This window comes from Apteryx rowi, unplaced genomic scaffold (genome assembly GCF_003343035.1).
Source record: "Apteryx rowi isolate R43461 unplaced genomic scaffold, aptRow1 scaffold_259, whole genome shotgun sequence".
Lineage (NCBI taxonomy): Eukaryota > Metazoa > Chordata > Aves > Apterygiformes > Apterygidae > Apteryx > Apteryx rowi.
This window is the reverse complement of record NW_020448963.1, coordinates 1,031,772-1,039,693: the sequence shown is the minus strand read 5'-3', so window position 1 is coordinate 1,039,693 and position 7,922 is coordinate 1,031,772.

Here is a 7,922-nt window from a genome sequence, read left to right as displayed (position 1 = left end):
ACTGCTGCCCTTAAAGGTAAGGCTGAGAGGCTTTAAGAGCCTTAAAGTCTCTGGGTACTCTTAAAGTAACTTTGAGTTACTTAGGAAGACATTAAGTCACTTTAAGAATAACCTAAGGAACTCAGACTAACTTTAAGAACTTTATTCTTAAGTTCTTAAAGTGACTTTAAGGGTACCCAGAGACTTTAAGGCTCTTATAGTTGCTTTAAGAATAGCCTAAGGAACTCAGACCAACTTTAAGACCATTAGTCTTATGTTCTTAAAGTTAAGCTGAGTTCCTTAGGCTATTCTTAAAGTGACTTTAAGAGTACCCAGAGACTTTAAGACTCTTAAAGTCACTTTAGGAATAGCCTAAGGAACCCAGCCTAACTTTAAGACCATTAGTCTTATGTTCTTAAAGTTCGGCTGAGTTCCTTAGATTATTCTTAAAGTGACTTTAAGAGCCTTAAAGTCTCTGGGTACTCTTAAAGTCACTTTAGGAATAGCCTAAGGAACCCAGCCCAACTTTAAGACCATTAGTTTTATGGTCTTAAAGTTGGGCTGGGTTCCTTAGGCTATTCCTAAAGTGACTTTAAGAGTCTTAAGGTCACTTTGAGTTACTTAATGCCTTCCTAAGTAACTCAAAGTGACTTTAAGGCTCTTAAAGTCTCTCAACCCTGCCTTTAAGGGCAAGGTGGGCGTCGGGGGCAGGCCTCGAGCCGATTGGCTCCCCGGGGGGGCGTGGGGTGGGCCTGGCCCAATGGGAGAGTGGGAGCCCTCTCTGCTCCCTAGCCTAAGAGAGTTGTGTGGGGACAAAAAAGCCTTGCAGAATTTCTGTCCCCACACAACTCTCTTAGGCTAGGGAGCAGAGGGGCCTCCAGTTCTCCCATTGGGCCAGGCCCACCCCACGCCCCCCCGGGGAGCCAATCGGCTCGAGGCCTGCCCCCGACGCCCACCTTGCCCTTAAAGGCAGGGTTGAGAGACTTTAAGAGCCTTAAAGTCACTTTGAGTTACTTAGGAAGGCATTAAGTAACTCAAAGTGACCTTAAGACTCTTAAAGTCACTTTAGGAATAGCCTAAGGAACCCAGCCCAACTTTAAGACCATAAAACTAATGGTCTTAAAGTTGGGCTGGGTTCCTTAGGCTATTCCTAAAGTGACTTTAAGAGTCTTAAAGTCTCTAGGTACTCTTAGTCACTTTAAGAATAGCCTAAGAAACTCAGCCCAACTTTAAGAACTTTATTCTTAATAATAAAGTTCTTAAAGCTGGGCTGAGTTCCTTAGGTTATTCTTAGGGGGACTTTGAGTTACTGAGGAAGACATTAACTCAAAGTGCCTTTAAGAGTACCCAAAGACTTTAAGACTCTTAAAGCCTCTCAACCTTACCTTTAAGGGCAATGGTGGGCATCGGGGGCAGGCCTCCAGCCGACCAGCTCCCCGGGGGGGCAGTGGGCAGGCCCGGCCCAGCTGGAGCTGCTCCGACCTGAATGAGTTGTGTGGGGGCAAAAAAGTGCTGCGGCTCAGACACATGCCCTGAGCCGGGTTTATGACCCAGCCTCTGCCGTCGCGAGGAACGTCGATGTCTAACTGCAGAAACGTCTCGGTCGCAGGGACCTAAGTCACCTCGGAGCGGCCGTGGCCGCTTTCCACGCCTCCTTGGGGACAGGCAGCCGGTGCCGGCAAAGCAGGGCTGGGAAAGCTGCTCTTCCGCAGTGCTGGACGTGCTGCAAGGGAAATAAAACCCACCTTCGTTGCCCCATCCTCTGCCCGGGCGCTGGGTGCTGCCCAGCTGGAGAGGGCTCTGTGTGGACAGGACTGGGACTCCCTCTTCTTCCTCCTCCCAGTGCTGGGCACCACCAGGCACGGCACAGCACAGGGATCGCTCCCAAACTCATCCAAGTCCTGCCTGTGCGGAGGTGCCGAACGATGCCCTCCCCGCGTGGCTGGGGTTGAGGCGCACAGGGAGTGGGGGAGGCTCTGGGACACCCAAAAATCCAAACCGAGGGCTCCGAGGTGCTCTGAAAGGAAAAAAAAAACAAGGTTTTGGGGCACTTACTTTGAAAGGCACTCAGAGGGCTCTGGGGATCCCAAAAGCAAAACCGAGGGCTCCGGGACATCCCACTAGGCAAGGAGAAACATCTAAGATGCTTCTAAAGGCAAACTGAAGCCTACAGGACCCTCAAACGGGTACGGCGAGGCTCCAGGAAAAGGACACCGAGGGGGCTAGAGCACCCTGAAAAGCACACCAAGTGCTCTGGGGTGCCCCAAAAGCCACGCGGAGGGTGCAGGGGCACCCCGAGAAGGACACCAAAGGGTCACGGTCACACCTAAAGGCACTCGGGGGAGATGGGGCGCACCGATGAGCGCCCCAGCGAGTCCCGAGCGCACCAAACGGCACGTGGTGGGTGCACCAAGGGGCTCATCGGGTGCTCTGGGGAGCACTGATAGGCAAACGGCGGGGCCCAGGACACCCCCAAAGGGGCATCAGAGGACCCCCAAAATACACACCAAGAGGACGTACCTGAGAGCGCAGGACATGGGTCCGCGGAGCCTCGACAGTCACATCCGGAGCTCTGGGCAGCACCAAAAGGCAGAGCAAGGCGACCGGGGGGGCACCGAAAGCCACAGCGATGGGTCCAGAGCAGGCTGAAAGGAAGAGTGAAGGGTCACGGGGACCCCAAAATGCACACCGAGGGGCCCAGACACCCCAAAGGCACACCAAGGGACCCAGAGAGCACCCCAACCCATGCCCAAGGGTCACGGTCACACCACCAGGCACCTCAAAGGCCCCAAAAGTCACCCGAGGGGGCACTGATGCCCCCAAGGGCACCACGAGGAGACCAGAGCACTCCAAAAGGCACCCCAGGAGGCCTGGGATGTACCTAAAACCACGTGAAATGGGGCCGGGGAGCCCCAAAAGTCACATCCAGAGGTCTGGGGAGCACCTAAAAGGGCACCAAGGTGACCTGAGGGCACCAAAAGGCTCACCAAGGGGTCTGGAGCACCCCAAAAGACACACGGAAGGGTCAAGGGTGCACCAAAAGCCACATCCAGGGGTTGCATGTGCCCCAAAATGCACCCCGAGGGGACCAGACACCCCAAAGGGGCACCGAGGGGCCCAGGAAGCACTCCAACCCATGCCCAAGGGTCACAGGTAACACAAAAGGCACCTGAAAGGGGTCCAGGCAGCCCCAAACCCACACCAAGGCAACCAGGGTGCACCAAAAAGCACATCGAGGGCTCCGTGGTGGCCCCAAAACGCACACCAATAGCTCTGGGGCACCCCAAAGGCCCCCCAAGAGGGCACACAAGCACCAACAGGCACAGCAAACACTCTGGGCAGCACCACCGGGCACCTCAAAGGCCCCAAAAGTCACCCGAGGGGGCACCGATGTCCCCAAGGGCACCACGAGGGCACCAGAGCACCCCAAAAGCCACCCCAGGAGGCCTGGGACGTACCTAAAACCACGTGAAATGGGTGCAGGGTGCCCCAAAAGCCACACAGAGGGTCCTGGGGCACCCCAAGAGGGACACCGAAGGGTCACGGTCACACCTAAAAGCACTCGGGGGAGATGGGGCGCACCGATGAGCACCCCAGTGGGTCCTGAGCGCACCAAACGGCACATGGAGGGACTTGGGTGCACCAAGGGGCTCATCGGGTGCTCTGGGGAGCACTGAGACACATGGCGGGGGCTAGGACACCCCCAAAGGCACATCGGGGACCCCAAAATACACGCAAAGAGGCCGAGGACGTACCTGAGAGCGCAGGACGTGGGTCCGCGGAGCCTCGGAAGTCACATCCGGAGCTCTGGGCAGCACCAAAAGGCAGAGCAAGGCGACCGGGGGGGCACCGAAAGCCACAGTGAAGGGTCTGGAGCAGGCTGAAAGGAAGAGTGAAGGGTCACCGGTGTTCCAAAAAACAGAGCCAGGGGTCCAGACACCCCAAAGGCACCCCGAGGGGCCTGGAGAGCACCCCAACCCCTGCCCAAGGGTCACGGTCACACCACCAGGCACCTCAAAGGCCCCAAAAGTCACCCGAGGGGGCACTGATGCCCCCAAGGGCACCACGAGGAGACCAGAGCACCCCAAAAGGCACCCCAGGAGGCCTGGAACGTATCTAAAACCACGTGAAATGGGTCCGGGGAGCCCCAAAAGCCACATCCGGACCTCTGGGGAGCACCTAAAAGGGCACCAAGGCGACCTGAGGGCACCAAAAGGCTCACCAAGGGGTCTGCAGCACCCCAAAAGACACACGGAAGGGTCAAGGGTGCACCAAAAGCCTCATCTGGGGGCAGCGGGGGCCCCAAAACTCACCCCAAGGGGACCAGAACAACCCAAAACACACCCCAAGGGGCTGGGGGTGCACCCAAGGTGCAGCCGCCAGCCCAGGAGACACCGAAGAGCACAGAAGAGGGCTCCAGGGAGCCCCAGAGCCCCAGCCAGATCTTGGGGCAGCACCAAAAGCCACACTGAGAGGCACTGCGAGGAGCTCAAAGCCCCCCAAAAGGCACATGGGAGGGGTCTGGGGCACCCCCAAAGGCACCCCGAGGGGCTGGGGTGCCCCAAGAGACGCCAAAAGGCACCCAGGGCATCTCCAAAGGCACGGGCAGAGGCCTGGGACACACCGAAACACACAGCAAGGGCTCAGGGTGGCCCCAAAAAGCACACCAATGGGTCCTGGGCACCTAAACCCCTGCCCAAGGGTCGCGGGCAACGCAAAAGGCACCTGAAAGGAGTCCAGGCAGCCCCAAATCCACACCAAGGCAACCAGGGTGCACCAAAAAGCACATCGAGGGCTCCGTGGTGGCCCCAAAACACACACCAATAGCTCCAGGGCACCCCCAAAGGCCCCCCAGGAGGGCACGCAAGCACTAAGAACCACAGCAAATGCTCTGGGCAGCACCACCAGGCACCTCAAAGGCCCCAAAAGTCACCTGAGGGGGCACCAACACCCCCAAGGGCACCACGAGGGGACCAGAGCACCCTAAAAGGCACATCAGGAGGCCTGGGACGTACCTAAAACCACGTGAAATGGGTCCCGAGAGCCCTAAAAGACACATCCAGAGCTCAGGGCATCACCCAAACGCTCAGCAAGGTGACCTGGGGGGGGGGCACCAAAAGGCACAGCAGGAGGCCTGGGGCACCCCGAAAGGCAGGACAGCAGGGCTGGGGCACCACGAAAGGCACCACGTGGGCACCAAAGCCACCCCCAAGGCACCGCACTGCTGCGGGCAACCCCAAAAGACACACCAGGTCCCCCAGCGTGCGCCGAAAGCCACCCCGAGGGGCTACAGGAACCCCAAAACACACATAAAAGAGTCCGGGACCCCCCCAAAAACGGACACATCAAGGAGAGCAAGGGGGCTCCAAAAGCCCCATCCCGAGTGGTGGGACACGGGGGCGGGCAGCTGCCCGCTGCGTGTTTTTGCTGCCCACCCGTGAGGACACCAGGGTTGGGACCACGGAGCAGCCCCTTCCCCGGCTCCCTGCACCCTGCCCCGCGCGGGTGGCGGGGTGCGTGGACACGTCCGGGCTCTTCCTCGCTCCCCGGCCCCTCTTTTGAACGCCGTCGCGTGTAAAACGAGGGCGCCGATTTTATTTTATTTTTTATTTTTTGGGATGGGGGGATGATTTGCACCGGGGGGAGCCGCAAATCAAACCTCCTAATGCCTTAACGGTGCGGACCGGGGCGGGCAGCTACAGCGGCCGGGACCCGTTTGCACCACCGGATCCCCGGGGGGGGGGGGGGCTGCGATATTTGCCGCACCGCCCCCCGGGGTTTATTTTGGGGTGAAATACGGCGTTTTTGGGGCCGCTGCGGAGCCGCCGCCGCCGCCCGGCGCCGCGCTCGCCCTCCGCCTCCCCCCCGGCGCTCGCCTGCTCGCAGCGAGTCTCGCACTTCTCCCCCCACCCCGCCGCCTTCCTCCCCTTTTCTTTCTTTTTTCCCCCTTTTTCACGTTTTCCCGGCTTGTTTCCCGACTTCCTGCGTCTGCTGGCTGAGCGAGCGGCGCTCCAGTGCTTTAAGCGGGAGCGGTTCGGTGTCTTATTCCAGCTGGTTTTGCTCCCGCGGCTCTGATCCCTCCTTCTCCTCCTCTTCCTCCTCCTCCTCCTCGGGGGAGGAAATGCCGGATATCGCCCCTAATTGCCGCAGCTGCTTTATTGCTCCGCCCGCGGAGCCCATCGCGGCGAAACGGGCCGTGCCCGGCGCCCCCCCCCCCCGCATCGGGGAGGGGGAAACGCTTCGCTCTTGCAGGGTGCAGCGCAGCCCGGCACCCCGGCGCAGAGCCCCCGTCCCACCCAGCTCCTCTCCAGCACGATAAAGTAAAAGAAAGTCTAGCCTAGTCAAACCAAAAAAATAAACCGCCCCCGGGGTCCCGCAAGCTGAAGCCGCCCCCCGCCCAGCAGCGCTTCGCGGGGCTGCACCCCGCCTGTCCTGCAGCGCGGAGAGAGCGAAAAACGGACTTGCACCCCAAGCGCGCGGGTGTCCTAAGAGCCCCTTTGATCCGCTGGAACCATTTCCGTACCTCGGCCGGGCTAAGCCTGAGAAACTACCGTCCGGGAAGCAGCTGGACCTTGTGGACAAAGCACGGCCCGCCTGGTCCCCGATGATGGGAATTTGGTCAGGGCGTAGTTTCCCACGCCAGGGGCCACCTAATAGTGTATCCTGCTGGTCACCGGCTCCTCACCGGATTTTCCGCAGGTGTTTGCACTACAGCCCGGCACGAGCCCGCAGAGCCTGGCACGAGCCCGTACAGCCTTGCACGGGGCCGTATGAGCCCCCAGAGCCCAGCACTAACCCGTACAAGCCCCCAGAGCCCAGCACTAACCTGTACAAGCCCCTAGAGCCCCAGCACTAACCTGTACAAACCCGTAAAGCCTGGCTCATGCCTGTATGAATGCATAAAGCCTGGCACGAGCCTGTACAGCTTTGCACGGGGCCGAACGAGCCCCCAGAGCCCAGCACTAACCTGTACAAGCCCACAGAGCCCAGCACTAACCTGTACAAGCCCATAAAGCCTGGCTCGTGCCCGTATGAGTGCACAGAGCCTGGCACAAGCCCATACAGCCTTGCACGGGGCCGTGTGAGTCCCCAGAGCCCAGCACCTACCTGTACAAGCCCGCAGAGCCTGACACGAGCCCGTACAGCCTTGCATGGGGCCGTATGAGCCCGCAGAGCCCAGCACTAACCCATACAAGCCCACAGAGCCCAGCACTAACCTGTACAAGCCTGCAGAGCTTCGCTCATGCCCATACGAGCTCCCAGAGCCTGGCACAAGCCCGTACAGCCTTGCATGGGGCCGTATGAGTCCCCAGAGCCCAGCACTAACCCGTACGAGCCCACAGAGCCCAGCACCAACCTGTACAAGCCTGCAGAGCCTCGCTCATGCCCATATGAGCCCCCAGAGCCTGGCACGAGCCCATACAGCCTTGCATGGGGCTGTATGAGCCTGCGGAGCCCGGCATGGGGCTGCACGAGCCCCCAGACCACAGCGCTAACCCGTATGAGCCCACAGAGCCTGGCTCATGCCCGTATGGGTCCATAAAGCCTGGCACGAGCCTGGACGAGCCCATCAAGCCCAATACGAGCCCGTATGAACCCCCAGAGCCCAGCACGGGGCTGTATGAGCCTGTAGAGCTGAGCACTAACCTGTATGAACCCATAGAGCCTGGCACGAGCCTGTACAGCCTTGCATGGGGCCGTATGAGCCCCCAGAGCCCAGCACTAACCTGTACGAACCCCAGAGCCCAGCACGGGGCCATATGAGCCCGTAGAGCCCAGCACTAACCCGTACGAACCCATGGAGCCTGGCACGAGCCTGGCACGAGCCCATACAAGCCCATAGAGCCCATCACGAGCCTGTAGAGCCCAGCACGGACCTGTACGAGACTGCAGAGCCCAGCATGAGCACGTAGAAGCCCATTGAGCTCAGCACAGGTCACCTA